At 39.1% G+C, this 27,945-nt stretch overlaps 1 protein-coding gene across 1 annotated transcript in view; it reads left to right on the top strand.

Moving 5' to 3' along the window:
- The first annotated feature begins 4,731 nt into the window (after nucleotides 1–4,731).
- Nucleotides 4,732–27,945, top strand: part of LOC124300228 (uncharacterized) — a 46,178-nt gene continuing 22,964 nt past the window's right edge. The window contains exon 1 of the mRNA XM_046754058.1: nucleotides 4,732–5,355. The gene's annotated coding sequence lies outside the window, so the exon portion shown is untranslated. The remainder of the gene's footprint in view (nucleotides 5,356–27,945) is intronic.

Here is a 27,945-nt window from a genome sequence, read left to right as displayed (position 1 = left end):
CATTCCAATGACGCATGGTGCCGATCGTGTTGGTTTGATGGAAAAAATGACGAAACATTTTAATTCACAGATGTTATTGTTAAATGGAGCAAATCTTATTTATCTGCACTTTGCGAAAACTATATCGGCCCATTCTCGGTAGACGAACATGATGTTTATTGGGTATATGGATAAGCGGTCAATTCCGGACAAAATTTCAACCGCGAATTAATAATATTGATGCAATGTTGCGGGACGTTGTATTTGTTCGTTATATTTCAATAATAGTATAACAAATATTGGGAGTAGAGGCAAAACCGTATGAAATTCCGGTGAGTTGACACTGCAAATATTCATTTGAAAAACTTCCTCTCTCAGGAAACACGTGATTCGCGTATGATTTTGAATATATTAAATCCTTCCTGCAGCATATTATATATATATATATATATATATATATGTATATATATATATACGAGTCGAGAGCGTCAATTTGCGGAATATTCGATGCACAGAATATTCATTGAAAATTGAAGAATTTCTTTGACTGCCGAACACGTGACGTGATTTCTTTCAGTTTCTACTTTTTCACTTTATTCGGTTGCCGAGTGCGATTTGTTGATTTTTTTTTTCCTCCCTCTTTTCGCACACGATGGCGTAACTGCTCTGACACGTTAGAGTTCAACGTCCCTGAACCGCGAGACCCTTCCACAGCCGACATTTTTCTTATTTGTAACTTTCGCACGATTTCACACCTAACGAGATGATGAAGAGACGGCGGCCAATTTCCCGAGACGTCTCATACCGAACGATAAATCCTGAGAGATTTTTCCAGGCTTAGTCGCGAGCCGAGGATGCTATCGATCGAACAGAGTCGATGACCTTCGCGGGAGGCTCCCGCAATCACCGAAAACCCACGTTTCGATGGGGTTCAAGGTCCCCTAGGATACCTAACGCGCGGCTTGGAGATATATGAAGTCTGGTTCCGAAACCGGAAATTGTTTTCTACTCGATTACAAGGGTAATGTAAAAAAAAAAAAAAAAAAAACTCGATTCCTCCGCAGGTTTTGGCCGCCGTGCGAATCACGGAATAGGAAGAATCATTTCGACGTGACGATGCGTGGCCAGTCGAATAACGAGACGTTGATTCCTTGATAGTCCGAATCATCTCTCACAGAAGGTGGTCAAATGTTATGTGTTCGAAATTCATCTTATAAGTCATAATTCCCTTAAACGAACAGTGTTCTGATTGACTTGACACGTGCTGTACACCGTTGTTCGAACATTAATGGATTTTTATGCTTCGTAGCCTCCAATTTTCCGAATTTAATACAACACCGTGTGAAGATCGTTTTTTTTTTCTTATTCCATCGGTCGTTGGCGGTACAAATTGGAAGACTCGTCCATGTGTAGAAAAGTATAATAATACAATGTAAGGCGTTGCCCTAGGCGCCGTCTCTCCGCAAAATTGAATTACGCCCTTTCACCACTACGGTCCTTAACTATAGCTTTGTACGTTTTAATACCATTACTTGACGTGGTTGAAAAACACGAAATCAACAAGATGACGATTTCTTGAATCAGCCTTGCTAGAGGAAAGAATAAAATCAATTTTTAGGCATCCAGTTGGGATTCTCTTCTGTGCGCTATTCGACGTCGACGGATCAGCTGTTGCGTACAATATCTAATAATAAACCAATCACGAATAAGTTTCACCGAATTGCAGGCCAGAGCGAATTGTACTTACAAACATGGCTATTGTTTGCCAAGATGTCGAAAATAGTTGGTCTTTCTTGGGTCTGTGTACCTTAACACTTACCGAAATGAATGACTGTTTTCAGGGACGTGGCTGACTGACAAAGAGATACAATTTGTGGTATTTGATGAGCTGCGTACACATTTTCTGTACATATATGTGTGCATGTGTACGTTTTCTGCAGGTATATGCTATATAAGGTAATACAGCGGCTTGCGCATGAGAATGAGATTTGCAAAAGAAGATTAAGTCGTTGTTACTTGTCAAGTGATTAGTATGACTTCTGACGCATTGTAAGTAAAGCCTCGTGTTTGTCACAAGACCGTATCGTTGTAACTAGACTCACGTGCCTCGATCTCGGCTCACATGACCAACGGTTTGCTAACATTTGTATTGAGTGGTGTTATTTTCACACAAAACACGGCATCTCGGGTTACGATCCGTTCCTTTTCTGGTACCGGCTCTCCCAGAATCGAGAAATCGATGCCTTCTTTGACACGCAAGTGGCAAATAGCCGATGAATGGAACCGCCTTTACCGAACCTCTATTAGCACCCACCTTCCAATCGGAAGAGTAATTTGCCCCCCAAGGAGCGACGAACGTTTCGTTTCTTCACAAGCTTCTCGTTTCTACGCACTTACGCTCAATTTATACGAACGCAGAGCTGATTCTTGGAAATCTTGACTCTGGAGAAAATCACCGAGGAGTGTCGTGTGCTTTTCCCTGATCGTACCCTGCACGGATCGAAAGGTTCGTTCTGCGCTTCGTTAGCTGCGGTACGCCGACGCCAATTCGAAAAGATTTCCGATAGTTCTTTGTCGAGAGTAAGACTTGATGGTACAAGGTAATATAATCAAAGTGTAGGGAAACCCAGAGAGCTTTCTCCGAAGGAGAAGTCACTCTTGAAACTGACCTCTTGCTAATTCTGCAAATTAACCGTTTGCCTCGAGTAGGTATAATATCCGAGACGATCTCGTGGAATAAATTTAATGTTCACGATGAACTCCCATTAATTAAATCTGAAATACCGAGATCTGAAACTGTAACTGATTACTCCGGGTATAAAACCAATCGGTAACTTTAGTCGTCCGTTAATAAATAAATATGCAACGTTCTCTATGGATATTTTTAAAGAATATTAAACGACCGAATTATGCCGCTTAATCACTGCGTGCATTATTGCACCTTGGACGGTTACGCCACTGTCCTTAATCGATTTTACCGATAAAATCACAGCAAATATTCCGATTACAGAGCTCGAGGAAAACTACCGCATTCTGTGGGGGATGGGAAAAACCTCGCGGCATGTCAACTGGCACAAAGTCATGGGAACTATGGTCATTTTACCGATGAGTCTCTGCCCGCGGTGTAAATGTTTACTACGATATTAGTATTTAAACGAAATCAAGGTTGTCTGGGTCTAAAAGTGGGGAAGGATCGATGCTGCATAGTTTCTCATAGGAACTTTCAAGTTTCTCTCTACGCATATGTAGACGCATATGCATGTTATTATACGGTTCGCAGGATAGGTCGATGACGTAATCATGTCACTAAACGTTCGCAGCTGATGATTGAATATCGAACGAGTAGAATTCATTCGCACGGAGTGAACTTGCTGAACCCAAACACTGCCGCTTTCGAATTACATATAGAAGCATCTGAGTCACGGGATTTTGACGTTTTCGTCGATCATTCCGGTGATTTTCCATCCCGTGAACAGATTTTACGGATTCATTCGCGCGAAAGTTGCAACAGCTATGAATTAGTAACTTGCCGAATCGAAAAAAAAATAAAAAATATTCTCAACCGAACATGTAGATACTCTTACGTTCGTGACACAAGGGGAACTTTTAAATTTCGAATTCATAGGGTTTGACCAAATGTAAATGAACCGGGTTAGTTGAGGCATTGATGATTTATTAGTACCCAAGTTTGAATTTAGTATCTTTTTTTACTTTTAAGACCACTTTTGATAATACTGTCAAAGTTGTTAAGCCAAGCAGATGTTTTAAAGGCATTAATTTCATAAAAATATGAACTGCGCGAAGCTCCCTGCACCGTGACGGGTTTCATTCGACGATAAAATTAAACTCAAATTTTGTAACATTGTTTTGGCACATTGTTAGTACGAACTTGAATGTAAACATGTAATGTCAAAATGTAGTTAGGTTGTTCTAGGTATGTTATATTCCACGCCAACGCGACCAATGATTTTTCCTCGCCATTTTTGATTGTGCCCATAATTTTTTATACGATTGTCCCAACTCTAATTGTAAATAGCACTCCTGAATTATACCAGATTTTTCTATTTATGAATTGTTTTTCTATAATTAGTCGAATAAATATTTTAAAAAAAGTGTTTTCAGTTTCCGATTCAGCCTAAAATAATCCTCTCTGATCGAAGAATTTTTAAGAATTTTCTTCGAAAATTTCACAAATGGCGTTCCGTTACGACTGCAAACAATTATTAAAAAATAAAAGTTTGAGATAAAACTGTGAAATAATTCAGGAGTATTATTTACAGCTGGGACAATCGTATAAAAAATTATGATCGAAATGAAAAACGGTGAGGGGCAATAATTCGTCGAGTTGGCGTGGAATACTTCAAATGTATATATAGTAAAACTGTACGTACGTACATAAGATTATCAAAAACGCCAAAATCTATATTACAGTATTCCAAAGTATACAGGATGGTCAATGTTTATCCTTTTTTTGCACGATATTCTCCTTAACTCCGACTTCCCGTACTTTGAGATTCCATGAAACTGACATACGCGTCTTGAAAATTTCCATTCTCCGGCCTTAGTAGATTTTTTTGCGAACCTCCGTCGGCGAGGGGGGAGGGAGGACGTCGCGTGAACGAGTCCCATTGAGAATATTATCGCCTATGAAAAGACGGCGAAGAGGAGGATGCGAGATAAATGTAATAGGCACACGGCGTGCATCGAGGTCTTCTGCTCTCGGCGGCGGGTTGCGGAGAAGGGGGAATCCCGAGCCGGCTCGCCGAGTCGAGTCTCCCAAGTCGAATTCAGTTCCCAGAGAGACGCGAACCGAGTAGCTCGACGGAGCGTCGATCAGTCGCTGCAGTGTACACGCTTATAGGCAGCAGAGGGTGAGCGAGACGCGGTGACAAAAAGCGCTGGAATATATATCCGCAGGAATAAATTTTGAGCGAATATTGTCACTCGCCGGTGGTTAACGGTCGACGAGATAAGTGTCGTAGAATTTTTATCGCAAGGGCGGAACTATGGGAGAATACATCGTTGCGAGTGCGACGATTCGGACGATAATTGGAGAATATTTGTATCCGGGTAATTGAATAATAATCCGTTAGTCTCGTCTTCGGAGCGAGAAACTAAGCCCACTCTTAACGCAAGAGGGAAATAGAGACAGAAAAAGAGAGTTTAGTGATTCCGTGGCTGGCAGCGCCGTCGGTCCTCGAAAAGACAAGAGAGCATCGCCTTTCGTTCGTTGGTAGTTTCACAGGATACGCGGAGGCGCGCAATTATTACCATTTTAGGCGAAATGTCGGGTGTACTTGATTCGCCAGTTTCGATATAGTGGGTGCTTGATCGATCCACGCTGTGGTTCAGCGGTTCCTGGGAATACCTGTGACGGTGAGTTGAACAAACTGTATACAAACGTTTCTTTCTTTCAGCTAAGGCTTAGAGCTACCGTCGGCGATCGTATCTTGTTTCCGTGTTGCGCCTGCAAACGCGCAATCCGATCGACGACAGGGACTCGGCACAGCTGATCGCGATACACGGTAATACGGTACATTCGAACTTGCGACTGAAATTGATTTTCAAGTCACCGGAGCAACGTTGGCTCACTTTTTTTTTCTTCTTAACGACGATCGTTAACGTTGGTACTAATGATATCCACCTCGTTCAGCTTCACGACGGTTTTTTGTTTTTTACTGTTTACCGTTTGCCGGGTGCATCATGGGAATGAGGAAACAGGTACGCCCTGAAGTTGGGAACGGTACAAGTAAAAGAACCGCGGGCGCTAAGTGTCGCTCACTAATTGCCTTTTAGACTTGGGCGTGAACTGTGATTACATAGTACACGAGTATATATATATGCCTGGGAAATTTAGAGACCTGCGGGAGTCTGGTGCATGGGTGGCTTTATTCAACGCAAATAATACCGAGTGGTGTGTTTACTCGGAGGGAAAATATACACACTGTAATATACGAACGGTATATGCGTGTCTGCATAACAGAGCACCAATGGACGTATATTAATTGCATCTGCCGCGCGTGCCGTGGTGTAAAAACTTTTCGGAGAGAGTAGATGCAATTTATCCTGCTGCACGTGCATGATGATGCACGAGTAATTTTTATTTGTGTGTGTGATTTTGTAACAGAGAAGGAGGAGGAGGAGGAAGAACCCGGTTACACGCGTTAAATACGTTACACGAATATTTACATCTTCGGTACGTCGGTACAGTTGATAGAACACAGCATAACCAAAGCGACGAAGCGGCGCATCGTCGTAAATATTTTATTCTCTTCCTTCTCTTTATCTCGCTTTCCCTTCCATTACCGCTGCACATGCACGAGTTATTTCGACGACGGTAATTCAGCTCCTTCACGTTGCTGCCCCTGATCTATCCGTCAACGTTAACGCGGGTCCCTCCCACAGCGAGACGGACCTGCAGCTGGGGTTCAAAACTCCGGGATGCACGCCATCCGACGATCTTTCCGCTCCGAGTTGTTTCGAACCAAAACTCGTCGCATAGCTCATTGCCAGTCGCTATGTCATTACAAGAAAGAACCCCTGAAATTGAAGTTGTTAGGAAGCCCAATTTTCTTTTTCGAATCCTTGGGAGGGGATTTTCGATTAGGTTTAGGAAAATATCGATCGTAGTCAAAAAATTGTCACAATCAAAGTTGCAGAGTGTTAAATTTCCTACAAGTTTAGTAATTGCCGTTCTTAGTCAAATGTTGAAAATACCAGAGTTATTTGACAGAAACAAATTCTCCCATAAATTCAAGATGGCGGCCGAAGCTACTGCGGGATACTGGTTGAAATTCTAAATTTAAATTACCGATGACCCCCCTCCTGGATTACAAAAATTAAATAACTGTATCGAAAAATTGAAATTTCAAGTGTACATTTCGGCTGGACTAGGATAATCGCGTCTCATATTCATTCTTGTCTTGGCAGGTCTTTGCTATTTCGTAATATGTACGTACCTACATACGTATAACTTTCCTCGTCGCTCGACGGGCTAACTATGTTATACGGGGTTTACTTTCGGTTTGGGTTCTTGGCTAGGTTGATGAAATGGAAGCCTGGTGGGTGGAAATTTTTCAATAATTTCTCGTTGCGTTTCTTCCCTTCTCTTCTCTTCGCTTCTTTTCCTCGCTTCTCTTTCTTTTCGTTCTGTTTTTTCACTCCACTGGTGTTGGATGTAGGTACGTATTCTTTCCGTACATGCACGGGGATTGGGTGAAAGCAGCGGCGTTGCGTGCGTGTGCAGTAACGCTAAACCAAACGTGACACGAATAATTATCAATGATATAATATTATACCGTTGAATCGATATGGACATCCACTGTATACATGTAGCAGTTCATTGCGATTTACGAGACTTTTTTTTTTAGCGCGAAATATGCTGAAACAACCGCTGTTCTTTGTCAAATTTTAGAAAACCTAATCCAATACATCCCGAAAAACTGATGAGATTTATCGCTTTGGCACAATTTTTTTTTTGGGGAATAAAAGATTCTTTGAAGGAATTTGAAATTGTTATTCTTGATAACAATTATCGGTTTGAGGGTGGAAAAAACCCGTTACAGCAACTTGAGGAATTAGAAAATTCATTGTTAGTATAGTATCGTATATAGGTATAAAAGTATAGTATAAAAATATACCTTGATGGTGAGCAAAACAAAGGTGAAATAATCGCTCGATAAATGCATTGTTCTTTACGGTCGAGCGTGCTAAAAAATTCGCAGACATATTTATTATTAGCACTCGTAATCCGCGGCGACTAGGAGTTTGAGTTTGAGTGTTAACTTCGTGTCATCTAGACGATAAGACCGGAAAGCGAAGAAGCTGATTTTTATTACTCACGCTGGGTGCGTGCATCGTAAAAACGTGAAAATAGCGGCTATAATAATATCTTGCATTTTTTTATTTTTATTTTTTTAATCCTGTTTATAAGGTAAAATAATAACAATAATAACACACAATCTCGGGCAGATCCACGTAGATATTATCTGATACATAAATGTCTATTTTGTTCGTATCTAATAACTCCACTAGAAATATATCTCAGTTTTATATACTCGAATCTGCCTATTTGAATAACAAATATGTAGATAAGTGGTTGTAAAAAAACTTTTGGATTCGACAAGAAGAGAAGCAGCAGCAGCGGTAGCAGACATGAAGTAGACGAATGAATGAATGAATGAATGAATGATGAATGAGTGATCCACGCGGGCGCGAAGCGTTCGAATAAGCGCGCAATTCACTGTGAAAAAGATTGTTCGACGTCGTCTGCATGCCGCGCGAAATTGTGTCCAGACCGCTCGAAAATATTTACTTACGAACATTATTTACCTACCAAAACGTGCTTTATTTTTTTTTTTTGTTCTCTCATTTATAATTATTCTCTTTTTCGTCTCGTACACGTTATTTCGGCTCAATAGATTTTTTATTTTTTTTTTTTTGCAATCAAACGAACATGAATTATGCGGTAACGGTCGTTAACTCATTACAGATTACGCACACATCGTAGGGATAATATCAACATCTCTTCTCTTCTTCTCTACATGTACAAAAATCAACGTCCTTCTGCCCGTCTAGACGCGTCTGTCCGTAAGTTCGCTTATAAATCCAAAACTACCGAACCGATTTTTTTTTTTTTTTTTCTGTGAATACTCCAAGGTCTGGCCAGATCTTAGGTTATATTTCGTTACAACCAGATTAATGGATTTGGCGTCATACCGCACTTCTGCAAACAGATAGAGGAAAGTTACGTCGAAGACTTTTCAAGCTCTCGTCGAGTACTAAGAAAAAAGTTCTCTAATGCATACGGCTATGTCTAATACTCTTGCCAGAATCATATCATGCATATTGAGAAACGTGAAACAAATTCCCTTCAGCTGGATGAAAATGAAAAAGCACATGTCTAATTAATTAACGGTCTGGTTCGGCTTTGCGTAATTCAATTCCCGCCACTCATTAACTTAAATATTCTACAGACTACCCTGTGTAATATTACAATTTACAACAGCGAATGCCTTCTGCATACGCGACGAACCGTTTATTCCACTGATGTGAATTACGTAGAGAGAGCTACGCGGTTCGTAGCTATAACAATATAATATATACGGGTTAAGCGGAAAGTCAACTAACCCAGATTATAAACCACCATGGCGGTGATGCTGATGCTGCAGCATTACGTCCGTATAATAATAGGAGAGGGGCGTCTCTGGTCGTCGTTCCTGGCACATGCCCTGCGGTGACAGGAAAATTTCGTTTCCTCTATTCGAACGGCGCTCTTAATATCTATACCAGGAAAAAAAGATCTCTCCGGTTATCTCATCTTATCGCAAATATTGTTTTGAAGAGTTAATGATGTGTTGCGTACGTACGTTTTTAGTAATAAATATGGTTCTCGGCCGCGACTGTCACGAGCGCGTCAATTTCGTTGGATCATGTATCGCGCCACTCGTGCAGTCAATTTGTTTACTTTTTTGAATATACGTTATCATATGTTTTCGACAAAAGTGTTTTCATCGAATTATACCTATACTCATGTATGTACGCATGCCATGTACAAATGAAGTTATTTTATTCAAGTTTTTTGCATTGTATTTTTTTTTTGTCCGGGATATTTCGTGGATGTTAATAAGTGAGTGTATGTAAGTTTGAAATGATTTGTCTTAGCCCATTTTAACGCGTGGAAAAAATCACTCCTGTATAGTTTTGTACAGGCTACCGTCCGTTAAATTATTTATTGCCGCACGAGGCTCGAGTCGTGACACCGCGGTACAAGCGATGCTTTCTACACCTATGCAGACCAAGAGTGTGAAAAGATGGCTTCTATATTAGGCTCAGACAGGTCAAGTTTTCGCTCAAGAAGCTGATCCTCAGTCGCGTGGGTGGATATCGCGCGTAAAAAAAAACCGAAAAAAGTACGGAGGGAACAGAAACGAAGAGCAAGAAAACAAAAATAACCGGTTCAGAGATCTTGAGCTTGATAGTTTACGTAATTTCTTGGATGAAAATCAGGGTCAATGATTCGTGCGTATTTTTATCATACCTGCAAAGCTTAATATTGACCTGTGCACCTCATTGTCAATTACTTTATATATTTTACTCTACAGAGGTTTTTTTTTCTTCTTTTGGATCGAAAGGGTTTCTTTACTTTCCAATACACAAAATGCTTTTGTTCGGAATTCATTTTTAAGGGTGAAAGAATTTGTCGATAGTACCGCGTTATTATTACACTCAAGTATACGGATAATACGCGACATTAGTGCAAGACAAAGAATCAACGATGGCTCCCTTTTGCACCCTACTATCAATGTAATAAGAATATACGGTAACGTCTGCCAGGAATGGCGTATAGTCACATCCGGCATACCGAAAAGGGGTCATTTTGTTGACCCCTTGAACGTCGCGGCGCTCTCTGACAATGAACGCAGACACAGTTTTGAAATTCCACGCTCTAAATGTACAGTGTAAGTGCCTGCTCGAAGCGCCGCCGGCAGGAAACGAGATACCCATTCCTTTTAACGTGCGATGCGATAACGGTAAAGGGTATTTTACTCTGGATTTCAGTCTAACCTATCTGAAATATTTTTCTATTTTATCGGAATTGTGTTATGCCCACATGTACAACCTAGTGTTTTACAGGGGAAAGTAGTCGGAGTTGCAAAAAGCGTACAACATACGTTTGCTTGTAATCGAACGGTAAAATCGTGCAACTTGTATCTAGCAAGCAATTTTCAGTTATTCAATCAGGTACCTACGGTAGATTGTAAAAGTGCCGAAGTCGTCTATAATGAACGAGCTACGTATAATCGAAACTCGACTTAATTTTCAACGAATTATATTCTCCGAGAAATGAAACGAGTTTGAAGATGTTTTTCCACTTGACTTCCGCTTTGAAGAAATTCAGTTCCTAGATCGGAGAAACAAAGTGTGATCGACGCCAGAAAAAATATACACCAATTTGTAAAAATAATACGTTTACACACGGTAGAGATTTTGACGGTTCATTTATTCGTACCGGGATATAATGTCATTGCAAGTAGTTTTTAACCGTATTGCAAGTCATTTTCTTCCCGCTTCTTGCGGTTCGCATATCCTCGATTTCATCGGCATATTTTATCTCTACGACGTATACCTACGTACCACTGTAGTTGAAAGTGAAAGGAGTCGACTTATGAAATGTTTAGAAGTTATACCCGGTACGTATATTGTGGCGGCGTGTAATCGAGGTGGGGTAAATTAAATTGTCGTGTTTGTTTCAGCAAACAATTTTCCAGTAGTGACTACTTCTCGTTCATTTTCTCCGTGTAACTAATTACGAGTCAATTATGTCACATGTGTGAGTAGTTGAAAACAATCGTGAATCAGAAAGTATATCGTGTTGTTCGGAAATGTCCACGAACACCTCCGCGGATCGATTGTATCTGAAAATCTTTGTTACGCTTTGTGGATTTTCTTCCGAGTCATTCATAAAACGGAACGGTCAAACAACGAGATAGGAAAATGATCGAGGAACGTTGTTTATCGATGACGAGTTCTCGATTATACTTACCGTGTTTATTTATGCTTTAGAAGGCAAAGGTCGCGATGAATTTTCAACTCGAGTAAATTCCGTAGTCTCGATATCACGTGTGTTGCAGCTGTAGGTATCTAGTGATTTATAACCCCGAGATCGTGTCGATGATTCGAGTTTAGAGTTGAAATAATGATGATTTATTGCGTGGAATATTATCGACGCGTTATATTTGATATCACGCTTGCCTTTCTTACATGATACCGTGTACTTTTTCGTTCTATTAGAGTCGACGAAGTGTATATACGATATACATGCGTATAAAGTAGCTACGAAAAATTTGAATTATAATCGAGAAACTGCAGCGCCTACGAATTGTATTTATAAGTCGCTAATGTGTGCAGCATGCTCGATGCAAGTTGAGCTGAATCACGACACAACTTACTATTTATTGATATAATTATACACACGCAGGTAGAAACGGTATGCAAATATTACGCCACGCGCAGATAAGAATCTCGCACGAATTTGTCGCAAATTAAATGGGTAAACGTGCCGGTTTGAACGCGAATTGAAAATTTGTTGTTGTGATGTTTTATTTGTAATGTAAATGTTGCGGTGTTTGATGTTCGCCCGTGGGTTAATAATTCGTACAACAGATTTTTTTATGCCTATTTTAAGCCGAGCTTGTGTAATCCCGTATGTCTGGGGAAATTGTTACTCTCTGGTAAATTCCGTTATGTTAACAAGAGAATCGGAAATACAATATAAATATATCTATACACGTATCTTCCACACATGTTCGAGCTTGATGTACGGTTAAGATGACAGGAGTAAGTACGAGTGTGTGTCAGATATATCAGTTTTTTTTTATAACACAGTTAAGATAACGACGAGAATAGAAAATGGATTGCACATTCAAGGGGGGTCTTGATACGAGTTCAAATAAACAAAAAATTACGGCGATAAGTGGCACAGAGAGCTGGAGGAAGGGGAAGAAGAAGATGAAATAAAAATTTTCTCTCGCGCAACATTCGCTCGAATGCCATAATATTATTAACCTCTGACCCGCGGCTGACGGTCATGTTATATTTCTGCAATAATTTCTGCCAATTCTCTCTTATCCGTTGTTGTTTTTCCCACTATTTATTTATTCGTTTAAATGCATTTATTTGTTGATTCGTTTCGAAGCAACGAGATGATATTTGTCTTTTTCGCAGTCATAATTTTGTATAATAACATTTATTTACTTGTGCGTTTACCTTACAATACTTTTTTAAATATACTCGGCGTGTCACGCCTCTCACTTTATTACATGCTTATTAATTTATACAAAAGGCATGGTACGGTAAAACGCGGTCTGCATATAATGCAAATAACACATGAACGTATGTAAAATAAGTGAAATGTTATCAGAGAAGTGAACTTTTAAACTGGCGCCAGTGTATATTAGTGACTGGCGCGACTTGACATTAGATCTCGCATTATATCTGTCCATACAATACAACATCTGAGTACACAATTATATGATGATACTGTATTGTATTAAAAAAGAAATAAATTGGCCAGGTTAAATAATACAATTCTCGTTTTCGCACCGCTGCGGCGATTAAAGTATGTGTATTTGGCACAAATTCGTGCAGCATTTAAAACGTGACGACGATAAATTTTTATAACCCTAAGGAGGCCGCGACCGTGATGATGATGATGATGATGATGATCTTGCGTTTATTCTCAGTGTCATCGTTCCTCGATATTATACGAAATGTATCGATTCGCTCGAAAGCATGGCACAGCTAATTAATCACCCTTCACCCACCTTGCTATGATCGATCGCAAATTACAGGCATCAATTTATTATTACATTTAATTATCAACTGTCGATATATGCTGCTATAATCATCATCGCGGTAAACGAACGGTGTTGTAACTGCAGTTATCAATATTTATCGCGAATTATTCTTTATAATTGAACGGGCAGATCGAACGAGGTGAGTAAAAATCGTACCCCGAGAATCACGTATCTTTGTAAATTTTTACAAACCGTTGTTATTACGTAGATAAAAAAAATTGAATCCGATTTTGTCTTAATTCTTCCAGCAGAAAGGTCCAGCAGAAAGTAAATCACCGTGAATAAACTGAATGCTCAATCACTTCCTTCTAAATCCTAATTTTAAATTACTTTTGACGAAGTAGAGGAATTGTTGCAAAAAACAATGTGCAACAATCGTTGGGTAGCGATTAAAAAACCTTGTTCTACCGCACCCTGTTATCCAGTGGACATTGACATTGCACATTACACATGCGGTATTCTTCCGTCAAAGTTGCTAAATTTGCCAAGTTGACTTGTTTTCCACGTCGATCATCCGCAGGTCGCGTTCCGTGACGTGAATGTAAGTTGGCGCATTAAAAAACGTTGGAAAGTGTATTATAATACATAGTTGACGCATGTGTGTATAAATAAAGCGTATTATATAAACATTCATTCATGCGCATCGGGTTGAAAAACTTCCTGCACAAATTTTCGGCTGTAATATAAGCCTTGAAAACTGTTTGGTCGGAAAGTAGAGAGAAATTTATACTCGGGCGAAATTTTACAACCTCATTTCATATTACGGTAACAATTTATCACTGAATGAAACTCGGGAAAAATTCGTGTAACACGACGTTTATGCCCTCTGTGCATATTTATTTAAACATCAACGTTTGGCGCGCAGCGCGTGCATTTATTTGTAACACATTGCCCAATTTTAGAAGGAACGTAACGTCGTCTATTGGCTCACGTGAACTGAAAATATTTTGTCGTTTAAATCACGTTATTTTCTTTTTTCAATCTATGGAGGAGGAGGAGGAGGAGGAGGAGGAACGGGAGTCTAAATCCTGCAGTAGCTTCGGCCGGAATCCTGAATCTAAGTTGGAATTTATTTCGTCAAATAACTCGGCGATTTTCAAATTTTTACCAAAAATGGTCATACAAATAAACTCCTAGGAAATTCAATTCTCTACGACTTTGGTCACGACGATTTTCTTTTCTGCGATTCATATGTTCCAACGCAACAGTGGTATCGCAAAATCGCAATTTCAGTCGTGTTCTTTTTTGCACGCAACGACTGAGCCGAGCCGCATTGTCCGGATATCCCGCTTTGCAGCAGCTCGAAAAGCTGCAGGGATTAGACGTGCTTCTCCGGCACCATAGCGCGTTTTCACTCGCTCGTCGTTCGGCCCATTAACCGTCTATTTTTAACGACACCAGTTCTCCGCCCCTCCACCCCACACCGATAACCCCATCAACCAAGTTTACGCGCTTGTGGGGCCCATGGTTACAATTGTCCCCGCTTTTAATACGCTCGTGTTCGTTTCCCGAGGGCGAAATCGAGTCGACTTCACCGCGACGTCGTAAAGCCGCTGATTTTGAGTGTCTTGATCTCTGCACGCCTCGGGACTCGATTGATTCGGGCTGTCTACGGTAGCAGGCAGACCTCGGTTTTCCTCTGGACGTGGGTAATGATCTGAGGTCGCGCCCACTGAGAATAAGGTAAAAATAATCGATGCGTCCGAAAAAACTATCGAACACGACTCGATTGAATCGGTAAAAGTTAATCGGTTCTTCGATTATTTCGTATTTTTTTTTTATTTTAAAATTTCGTAAATTTCAGTATCTACTTTTAACGGCGGAAATTTTTTTTCATCATTGACAGTTTCAGTCAAGATATTTTTCAATTTCAGGTGAAAATATTCATTTATCTTTCAATTATTATATGAAATAGGTACTTAGCGAGTAAGATACTTTAATCACATAAATTGTTATTGCATTGCGTTGTTCATGGGATTGAAAAACAAATACCGATTACGGAGGAAAAATAATCGATTCAATCGAAAATCAATTTTTTCTTGGTCATTCTTAAACGTTAACGTAACATAATCAAAAAAAATAATTATTGCGCAATTTTCGAATGGACTTGAAGGAGTTGGCTTTTCCAAATAAGAGTATGTCTTGTTTAAATCATTGTTTACCAAACTTCAGACATCGCTAAAGGTGCGAAGTCACGACTTTTCCAAATCATGCATCGTTACAGTAACGAATTACCAACTTCATCCTCGTGCGCGATGTGCGTCGTCATATGTCGAGGAAAGTTTTCATCGACTTTATATTTTTACGCTTGTCGCTGAAAATACTGATGTAGCTGTACATGGTTGTACATGTTCGTATCGTAACCCCCCGCTGCTTATCTACATTCTCAACGGGCAATAAACCTGCGCGATCGTATTATCTTTTTTCAATTCCAGTCAAAAGTCCGAGAGATATGACGGTGGTGGTATATGTTACATATATTCAAGCTGTCGCGGAAAACATGTATAATGCCATCCACTTTAGTTTACGGATTACGATATATCTGCAGATTGGAAATTGACACTTCGATCCAGATAACGCGTTATTTTTTTTTACAAATTCTCTCTCGGTTCTTTCATATTTTTTACTTTTCTTCGTTTTTCCTGTTTTTTTTTTTTTTCAATTGGCGTTTTTACAGCCCGTTCGTCAGCGCAGGTTTTGTGCTGTTTTTTTCTTCTATCCTCCATGTCCATTTTTGGTACTATCATACGGAGCGTGAATTTATTACACCGGTTATTTTATAGTTCAAAGGTCGGAGAAGAAGAGACGTAAGTACTGCCGCTACATCTAAGTATATTACCTAACAATCGAAATGTTGATTCAATTACACAACGATCGTACTGTTCTTGGAATTTATCGGTCTATAAAGAATCCCACCAAAAGCGACTTTGTTTTGTGCCTTTCGATTAGTGAAAAAACACTGCGCATGTATTGTTTAAAAGTTTACTTTGCTCTGCGGGGGCCTTTTTTTATACACGTACGTTCGACGGCCGTCAGAAGTTTCCGTATTGCGTATCATACGTATAGGCTAATTATATACGTACACAAGTATATTGTACATGTATAAATGAAAAAATAGCTCACCAGAATAAGATATTTAAACGGTCATTAACAGACTAGGTGTAGTTTACCAAAAGAGTAATGCCTCGAGGTGGTGTTCACATTAAATTGAATGATCCCAAGTAATGGATGAACAATGGTTCTTTTCACCGTTATTTTTCCTTCAATTCCTTAAATTTCAAAATTTCAAAATCAGTAAAAAAAAAGCACTCATTCTCGTTGTTATTACAGAGTAAAATCGTTCGCATTCCCGGAAATTTGTAGTCTACGAATGATGGTCGAAAAGGATGTTAAAAACTGGATTTGATTCTTGCGGTTAATTAATTAACATCTTGGAGTTTGCATCCGGAATTATTTTCTTGCTCTTGAACGGCTCGATCAATTATTTCTATTATTTATGCAACATAAAGTTCCTCGTAAGAGACAAGGACGTTGCATAATAATGTATTCCAAATTCCAGATCGAGGATTTAATGGACTCAATCAAGACCGTGAGCTGCTCATTGATTTGTAACAAGAAATTTTCCAAATCACAAGTTCGTAACGATCTTAGTTATCTGTGTTACTAATGTGCGTAATATAGGTGAAAAGGATTTTTCCGATGCATTATTGTCTTTCTTTTTTATCATCGGTTCCGGGTATTCCTCGAACATCGATATTTTGTTACATGATCGAAGAATTACGCGTTTCTGCATTAGAGGAAAATCCGGTTCGGTCAAATTCTTGAAAACCATTTTCCTCGGCTCTCTTATTTAATATAAAAAAATTGATCCAAACGCATCACTCGATCATCGCGTGTCCGTTAAGCTAGTGATCAATTTTTAATTAATTACCTAACAGTGCGGTATTCAATCCTCGGTATGAATACTTGCTGGTCTAATTACAAGGAAATTACTGCATCAAATGCAGGGCACATCGACGAGTTGTACGTACTATACCGTATACAGCTGTATATATCGGCCCGAAAACGTTTTCAGATAAAATTTATAGCCGCGATCGCGTCGTTCGTATAAATTAAACCCAAATGTTTACAGTATTCATCAAACACCGGCGATGTACGAATATTATATAATATACGATGTACGAATACCGGCGAACCAGTCTCGACGAATTTTATGCACAAGTCGTACGTGGATTACGAAATTATACGACTGTTGACGGTACTAAAAATTATGTAATTAGAAATCTGCTGGACTTCCTCGTCTGACGTCTGTCCGCAGAATCGCGTGCTAGTAATCCAGATTCTCACTGTATCTCGAACCAAAAACCGGGATGTCTTCGACTCTGGATAGCGATCAGATAAGACAAGGCAAAGATTAGCCAGGACCCGGGATCAAGATAAAATCTCAATCCGCCTTTCGAAGGTATCGCTTGATCCTGGAGCAAGCAAGCAACCCCGGCAAACGGTCGTTGGTTTTTTCTCTCTCACGATCAGTGGAACGAAATCGCCGTTTCCCCGACGATTTTCCAGGCCTGAAAGGCAGTGTGACTAGTCAGTCAAGGCCACGTGGTCCTGCAAGGGACACTGTATCGATTTTCCCGCTGCACCAGCCCGGATTCCCACAGGACGCAGGGTGCATTCAACAACGCTTGCGTACAGTATGGTTAAAAATCTGCGAAACGGGCTCTGAAAATTAAGTCCGTCTCCGCACCGTCGCACCGTTAACGGCTCTGCAGCGAGTTCTGTCTTCTAAATTTCCAACCATCTTGGATTATACCTGAGCCGTAACGCGTCTACCTGAGATCTTGGGGCTCGAAGATCTTTTCACGAGTCGAGATGCAGTTGCTATCAGGACGAGGTTGAGATCTTACAAGTTATTGTAACTATCCAGTTTTGAAAAGAAAAAAAAAAAAAAAACTTCTCATTTCGCAACTTTGAAATTGTACCAAACTTATGAACTGATAAAATTATCTTGTAGAAATTGAATTCGGTAATAATTACATCGAAGCTTAACGATGCATCGTGTGTGATCAACTTTATAAAATATACCGTGGATCTGTTAATCCGACTTTTAAATCTTCTAAATTAACTCGATTCGCGAATAAAATTCGACGCTGAGCGAGTATCGCAGGCTGGCAGTTTTCTGTACTTGTTACGCACTTTATCGCTCGAAAAGTAGTCTTCGCACAGGTCAAAGCACCTTTGCACTTACCACTTGTGGCCTTAACCTCAGATTACTGGCAACGAATACGATCCGCACAACTCGTACGTACATTTACACGTGTGCTAAGTTGATGAGAACCGATAAATCTGTCCCACAGTGCAATTTTTGTATCAACTCTTCGACACGACTGAACGCCGCAACTTCGCTTCAATGCCCTGACGGTGATCTTTCAGCTTGAATTCGTGCAACGGGTATCGGGAGTTCCCGTATATTGCATCAGGTATACGTAGAGAGCATGCGCCTTTCGGAGCGTGTTTCCAAAGTCCGAGGACATCGCGGAGTGATCCGAATTTGAGAATTGATATCGATCGAGTCGGCAGGTGGCAGGCGAAAATGTACGACGATACAGGCGGTGGATATTTCTGGGCTTCTCTCTGTTCAGGTCGTTGCCTCTCCGTATACTTAATCCCGGCGCTGCTGCAACGGAGAGCCAGACTCAGACTGCATTCCTAACCCGGCACAACAACCTGCTGCACGATCATCATTCGCGCACGCGGACGATCTTTGGAAATCTCTCCGCGGCTATTCGGGGATATTTTGCGACTTTCGGAGGGCGATGTCTGGATGGATGGAAGGAAGGATCAAGCGGACTATCCCCGATTTATCGGATACACATCTCGACGTTCCCTCGGGATTTACGAGCGATGAGAATGGGACTCGTTTTCGAACCCCTGAGGTCTCGCCTTCCTGCAATCGATAACGCTATCTGACCTCCCCGCCCCAAGTATCCATTGTCCGGTTACGATTTGAGGGGGTCAAAGACACGGTCGATAATGCAGGGAATTACATTTCAATATATCTTCTTTTTTCACGCGTACAAGCCGGATCTTCCTCCCACGTTGTTCAACGGTGAGTCACTCGAGGTGCATCGCTGTTTCTACCTATGTGCATGAGACGTGTTGTTTCTTTGTATTCAAAATATCACACAGTGGCGGTCTGCACATCCTGTTGATGGAAAAATATTTGACGATAGTCCCAGACCAGATACCCGTGACTCACTCTATCTTTGTGGCCTAGGTCTCCGATTTTTTTTTTTTTTTCTTCTCTTTTTCATCGTCATTTTATATCTCAAGTCGAGAAGCGTGCAATCCTCATTTTTATATGATTACTGCGGTATGTTTTCCGTTATATTATTCCTTACGCGGCAATCAATCTTCAGAAAACGATGTATTGGGTATGCTTCGATCTTGTGCGCCTATTTACATTCTACGGTATATACCGTATAGGTTTGTTCAGTGCTTTTATTTTTACACCGTACTGTACGCGATTGTAACGGTGATATTCACTCGGGAGATTTAGCGAAATATTTTCACGACGATAGAAATTTCGACGAATTATTATTTCAAAGTATAACTTGAAGCTGCACAGTTGTAATTTCAGTAATTTTGCGGCATTGAATACTCTGCAAAATCGATATGTATAACTGTGTGTTATACATGTTCTTTTACATGTTTTCAAACCACATTTCAGTGGCCAGAAATCTCTCGTGTGTATCTTACCATTGAAATTGATTTGTTTTTACCATTTCAAATAACTTCCAAGATATTGACGAACTATTTTCTTTCCTCTTCATTTCTTATTTTCAAATCATCACGTTGCAAATCGTCGTTTTCTTCTGGAATCAAGGTTTTGAGATGTTTTGTAACAGCCCGAACGAAGCGGCGACGGATGAAGGGTGCGATGCGAAATGAAAAGATAATCAAGACCGATTTCTATATTCAGAACATCCGAGACGAACATACGTATGAATTCTAATATCGATGTATTCCCTGAATAGCAAGGCGCTGACAGAAGCCCGTTACTTTGTACGCCGCAACATACGTAATATAGCAACTTCGGAAGACTTGAGAAGGTTATGATCTCTGGAATCTAGAGAAATAAACTGTGAGAATCGGAATATCAAACTATCGAAGAGAATAGCACGAAGGTTGTTTGGCAAAATCTGTAACAGGGTCGAATGGGGCGAGAGGTCGCGATGAGTCACGATACGAATTTCGGCGAGGCTTCGTTAGAATCGTAACAATCGTAACAATCGTAAGAATCGTAAGACGTAGTACCAACAACTACGAGTAAATGGATCTGATAAATGACGATGATTTTTTTCATCTCTCGAAACATTCGCAAGTGTCTCGTATAATAATGTAATCTGGTCTATGGACCGTTCGCAGCTGCACAAAAGTGTGATCGAGAAGTGCTCGAGTACCGAAGTATTATTTTACGCCACTCGTTCTTCGATGTAACGCGAGACGGAGTGCGAGCACGTGGTCAGGATCTTCGAAGACTTTGGTACCTGCCTATACCGGAAGTGGAAATCTCTGCCTCGAACGGTTGTGTAGTGTTACAGGCTCTTGTAATGCGGCCGTTAGAAGGCGCTGCGGTATATCTTTGACCGTGAACACTTTACGTGTCGACTTCTCCGGTTTCACGATAAGCGTCATGCACCTGCCTTTTGGCTCTGGCTGTTCAAGAGAACGATACAAAAAATAATAATATTAGATTAAAAACAACGGAGAATAAATGGAGAATGGCCGATTGATAGAAGGACCCAAATATCGAAATCTCGAAGACGATAAAATCTAATTCGTATAATTATTAAAATGTAGAAAGTTCAAGTATAGAAAGTCGAAATACTGAACGTAGAACGTCAAAATTCGAGGCAAAATCTAAAATCTGTACACGACTTCGTGTTATCGAAACGGATTCTGACGATTTCAAATTTTGAAATGCTGTATTCTGAACTTACTGTTTTTCTACTTCTCCATACTTCGACTTTTCCCATTTTTAAATTCAATAAGTTAAGTTTTAAAAATTCTTTAAAAATTCGATATTGTGGCCCTTCTGTTTTTTGATTACTCTACACTTTGATCCTCATTCGAATAAATCAAGTTTATCGGAATGTGTGAAGGAAACTTTGTCAACTGATTTTTATCGTTGATTACAACGTAGGATAGTATTTTAGGTCGAGCTTTGTTATCAAAACAACTAGAAAAAACCGTAAAGAACAATAAGAAAGGAATTGGGTACGCGATACATCGTCACGACAACAATCTATTACTGGTCAATATTTACCCAAGAGTTACGATGATATCCCCATGGAAATAACCAGCCTGGAAAGCAACTTGTACGGGTTTCGATTTTGTTTATTTTATCGTCGTTCATTCTTTCGTTTCTCTCTTTTTCGGAGTGTTTCCAGTACGAAGCATAAAGAGACGTTTGAGTCGAAGAGCCGCTCTCGATACCTAATCTGGTCGGGAATGAGACATCGTTTCAATAAGTTACGAGTACAACGCGTTGGGATACAAACAAAGGTGTTGAATGAAACCAGAATTAGACATCTTGACCGATTAATTTCATGCGATAAAAAAAACCTGTTAATCAGCCGAACTTCAGGCGCACATGAATATATATCTTTGAAGATATTGAAGATATTAAAGATACGGAAAACAATGCGAGCGTGAAACGCCGCCCACTCTGTATAACATCAGCGGGAATGTTGCACCGCACGGCTGCGTGTTAAAAAGGCGTAGGCTTGAATTTTGAAACTTAGCTGCCTACGGGAGTCCTTGAGTTTAAATTCGGTATCCCGCTATAAATAAACGTGGTTTTACAGGCAGGCTCATTAGTATACCGTGATGAAAAATAAATCAGACTCGCGATAAATTTACCATCATTATTAATCTTCGGACCATACTTATTACCGATAATATAATCCAGTTTATAATGCTACATATACGTGCCGAATAGATATAGACTGCAAACCGGAAATCGAACAGGGTATGGAATCGGCTTGATCGCGTGTCGAAGTAACGTAACTCGGAGAGTACCTGCCTAATTAAAATTTAAAAACACTGTACGGGTTGGAATGTTAAACAAGAAATGGACGCTACCGCGACTCTCGAGATTGTCAATCTAATCAATTCTCTGCGTTCCACTCTCACGATAAAAAAAATTTTAATTCAATTAAATTATTGCGGAGAATATCTTTGATTAAATCTGTTCCTCGGTACTGGTATTGTTTTATCCTTATATTGGTAAAACTAGGTGAAACTTTATCAGCAACGGTGACTAACAATAAGAGTTCGTTTGATTTCCTTTTCTTTTTTCTTTCCTCTCTCTCTCTCTGTTACTTTCGTCTTCGTTTGCATTATACATAAAGCAAATTATCGCGAGGGCGTTCCGAGCCACCAAGGCTAATCTCACGGCTGAGGTCTATTCCATTCGTACTCTGTATACAGGTATACCTGTGTCAAAATGCGATCTAAGTATGTAGTATTGTACGTACAGCGGCTTTGCCTCGCGCAGAAAATTTATAATCGTATTCCGTATAAAATTTGCGCCGCGCTGAACGACGATAGATTCGAAAATGTGATTAGATTTTCTAAACTCGACCGAGCGGTCGCTTCAAGCAGCGACGCATAGGCTAAGTATCTATCTAGTTTTATATTGTCATTATTTTGGCTCGCACGTCTCGCGAATTCGTTTCGTTTGCCAAAAATAATTTCATAGTTTCTTTTCTGTTATTTTATTTTATTATTTTTTTCTTTTCATGCTTTTTTCAAGTAAGCTGCTCGGATTTTCGTAGACGGTTGTGGATATCGTTACGTATTTGCACGCGCTATTAATGGAAACTAGAATAAAGCCTTAGCGAAGCTTTAAATACATGATAAACATACAGATATTCGGTTTGAAATAGGTATATTAGTTGTTCGGTATTTAACCGTATGAAAATTGACACAGGTGTCAAGTGTGAATTTTTCTTCATTTTCGATAATTTACATATACACGTTTTTTGCGAGCGAAAGATCGGGCGTAACATGCCTGTGTGTGTGTGTGTGTAAACACCAAAACACCTTGTGGAAGAGAGGCTAACAATAAGCTGCTAAGTTTGGAAAGCCTGAATTTCTAATTCTCACGAAAAGGTGATCCCGCAACGATTGTCTAAAGAAACAAATTAATAAAAAAAATGAATAAATAAAAAACAGAGAAGAGCGAACTCGCGTTCTTCGCTGATGCGTCTTTCACTCCTCTTCGTTCTGTTCATTCTTATCCGGGATGAGGATTTTTTTGCACCTGGTACGTATAACTGTGATGAAGAAGAGGAGTGTTTTATGCTCCGATTGATCGATCTTAGATTCGACGCGTAGAATAGAAGGTATAATATCGTTTCTGCTGCAGGCTTTACGACCGGCAGGAATATATACATACATTAAGCAAACATTATAGGTGGACGAATGGCTCTCACTTGAAGGGTATAACGATTGGTATAGATATGTATTGTAAAGTAAAATTTTCCAAGGTGTTCCCCACGATCAACGAATGGAAAATTTATAACCCCAAGTTCGCACAGTCAGATCGCAATCAGTTCAAACGATAAATTTACCTCGCGTTTTTATATTCTTCTTACGTGAAAGATTATTTTTATTTTTAACAACACTACTTGTCTACGGTTCGAATTGTGTGTGTAGCGCAGAGCAATTCCAAATATAACTATGAGATATCTGGCGGTGATTTTGGTATCAAGGAAAACAAAGTGGCGGTGAAATTGAACAGGAATAAGCAAATAAGCATTATTTGGGGCTGATTGTTTATGCATTATATATTGTGCGGAATATTTTTAGGCAAAGTTGGGAATCTAACGCCAGATGAAACTTCTCACATGATGTTCAGAGAGAATAAACGAACAAATAAATTCTATAAAACGTCACATTTTCATAATCATTTTATTTTTAGCGTAAATGTAACTTTTTTTTTGAAGTTACGACATTAATTACTTATATTATATTTTTGTATAATTCGTACGGTATAAATTATGAATGTATGAGCTGATTTATCTGCGTTACGATTGTGAAAAAAATTTATCAAACAAATTGTTAATTATTTATCGATCGCATAAGGAGGAAAAATTTTTTACTTTTGGCCGGGTTCGTATGTAAGTAGGTTTGAAATAAATACTGAAAGACTCGGGATTTCTTGGTAAATAATACACGTGCATTGAACGTGTTCGATGCGATGCGCAAAACCATTAGAGAAACCACACCTGTTATATTATAAGTGTATAATCAAGGCGACTTCGTATTTTTGCGTCGTTTTTAAAGCCCTTTTCGTGCGCCAAGCTTTAATCGTGCAGTTCTTGTTTACACGAATTACCTAATTCGTAAAAAAAAAAAAAAAAAAAACGGCGAAAATTTCCTTAGTGTTATTCCGTCTCATTCGGTTTAGTGTTTTGAACGGCTGCAATTATGGAGGAACTTTATTATACCCATTGCAGTAGGGTTTTCAGACATTTAGATCACAGGCGGCAGATTGTTTTCGTCAAATGTCCATATGCTACACGATATTTTTAACGACATGTTTTCAAGCAATCCGGATTTTCCTTTTCCTACTTAAATATGTATAATTATACGTATAATATTATCATAGTTATAGCTATGTATGTATGCATGGGTGTATATATATATATATAAATATATATATATATATATATATATATATATATATATATATATATATATATATATATACCTACGACTTTGACTCGTAGCTTCTCATATATATGCCAAGCGTGGCGGTAACCTTATTGTGTCAGTCTTTCGTTTTCTTCCTCTTTCTCTTTTTAAGATTGTTTTTCGAATGCCTTATACATGGATTATACGTGTGTCTGTTTTTATCGAATATATTTACCATTCTTTTACGGTATAATATTGCTTTCGCTACAGTCGGTTTATCCTCGATATGCCCGCTTGTAAAAGGTTTCATACGGAGAAAGACGTTCCGAGCACATTTTATCGTAACGCAATTGTCTGATTGATGACTAATTCGTGTTTTTATTCGCATACCTTGCAGCCAACCTTCATCCAGGTATGAAATATGCGGCTTGAATCATACAGTCTGATAAAAAAATTTATTCATTCATTTTTTTTTCTATCTTTTTATTGAAATTTTGTATTGAAATTTGTTATAATTACAACAATGGCTAGACTCCCCTTGTTGCAGAGGTGAAATAGTTCGACGAACGAAACGCTTGTTTCAACGACAATTTAATATTCATACACACACCATCTATTCGACTTTTTTTTCTTTCTCATAATTAATTTTATCAATTTGTTAGTTAGAACTTCGATACCTAGTATACGTATATACTCGAGCAAATTTCATTGAGACAGTATTGTGTTGCAATTCGTAACGCGTGATATTGTTCGTTTTAAAAAATTATTTTTGAACAGAGATTGAGAAACTTGAACCCTATCGGAATGTGACAGTGTTCAAGTTTAAAAGACAAAATTCAAGTACAATGTATCGTGTATCATACAGAGATTTATTCAGATTTATTGGCACAAGGAAACGTTACACTTTAAACCGAAAAATACACGAATATTGCTGTCGCATTTTTTTTTTTTTATTCTCCATTTTCGTCTAAACGAATTTCGAGGCCCACCGAGGAAGGAGGAGGTCTTGGGATATGTGGTCATGGCATTTTGCCACCAATGCCACCTATTAGAGGTAAATTACGTCCCGACGATATGGCAAAAGCATATTCATTTTTGTTATTTCGAAGCCAAAGTTGCGCGGAATATAACCTACGATTGCTTCTTTGCCCTGATGTAATTAACCGACCATACCTACCCGTTGGAGTTTCGATCTCTTATACTTTTTGTTTTCTCCCTGTCTTTTGTTTCATCTTTTCGCAATAAAAATACGACACCGAAGCCAAAATTGCTTCGGAATTACGTGATCACGTATTCTGAATATACATTATTTGTATTTTTTTTTTGTACCGTTTTGTATTTACATTCCCATGTTCTGAGGATTAACAACGCGATTTTGCGCATGTTGCTTTTGAGCGTTGAATCAATCTCGATGGGAAAAAGGGAGAAAATAAAAAAAAAAAAAAAAAAAAAGGATAAAAAACTGTCCCCCAATTATTATCGTCCAGCGAAGTGTGTTGGCTTCGTCAATGCTTTTGTATAACATGTCGGCACATTGTACACGTGTGTGCGGGGGAGAGAAAATTGTTCAATCAAGTGTATATTGTTATACCTGTATAACGTATACCGGAAAGGGTTGTAAAGCCGTTGCTTTTCTCATGCATTGTAAACAATACAGCATAAACGTGATAATCGAAGGTCAAATATTTCGTTCATCCTTTTGATAAACCATGCGTTAAAAAAGAAAGAAAAAAAAATGGATATAAAATTCCTTTTGAGGAGTCACACTTTTTCCATGGGAGGGGGGGTTTGTTTGCCAATTTTTTTTTTTAGAGAAATCCGGTTCGTATTATAATACTTTTCGTAACGTAGATTTTGTTGTTTATTTTTTTCCACCCACTGGATGACACGCTGAGTTTCCCCGTGACAAATATTATAACCGGTTGTTTCACAATCAATGTTTCGGGGCGTTGGGTATAATCGATGAGCTATAAAAAACGCGAATAAATTTGAAAGATAACTAAATACAGCTGAACGTTATGTCGTGTGTCATTTGTTTCGAATTATTTATAATATACGTACATAGTAGCGTAATTTTACCGTATATAAGTTTTAAATATATACAACTGTGAAGAAATTTCTATAAAAGTACAGAAAAAAAGTTGCAGAGTTCAATTACGAACTTTCGTTAATGCTTCTGAAATACAATTAACACCGATGAGAAGTTTACCGATTTCCTTAAGGTCGAGCGAAGAATAATCCATTTTGTACAACGAACGGGGCTCGATCATGATCCATTAACTCGGTATAAGATCTACTTTATTTATACGCTTACGTTAAAATTCGCCTCGCCAAAGTCATGATCAAGCTCTGAAAGTTCAGCTTATATCTTCCGACGTGTGCGTATAATATAGGCGAGTGGAAAATTTTCTAGTCTACCTATACGATCAGACGGTAATGACCATTTTTACGCCCTATCGATCAGGAAAATTGGACCATTTCTCCACGGCAATTAGCCGTGTAGTTATAAGCTCGCATGCCTTGGAGTGAATCATTGTTTTATGTATACCGTGTACACTTACCTTGCGTGTGTGTAATATCAAGGTGCGTAGTGTGCCAGGAATCCAACTGCGTGCAGGAATATTGCATACTTGCCAATGGACAGAAACAACTGTTAGAATATCTCCCATTTTCTTCACTTACAATCTCAGACAAAGCTTTTTCTTATATATGTATACTTATTGGGTATGCTTTTACAAAAATCATCCATCTTATGCAATTATTATGATATTAGATTTATGCAACGAACAGAAAATAGGCGTGCGTATAATTAATCGGTTCATTTTTCGATTTGTATAAAAACTGTTTATGGCTGTATAATAAGCGCGATGAAATTGAAGATTTTATCATTGTATATTTT

The sequence above is a fragment of the Neodiprion virginianus genome, chromosome 3, assembly GCF_021901495.1.
Source record: "Neodiprion virginianus isolate iyNeoVirg1 chromosome 3, iyNeoVirg1.1, whole genome shotgun sequence".
Taxonomy (NCBI): domain Eukaryota; kingdom Metazoa; phylum Arthropoda; class Insecta; order Hymenoptera; family Diprionidae; genus Neodiprion; species Neodiprion virginianus.
Note: the sequence above shows the minus strand (reverse complement) of the source record. Positions and strands in the feature narration are given on the sequence as shown.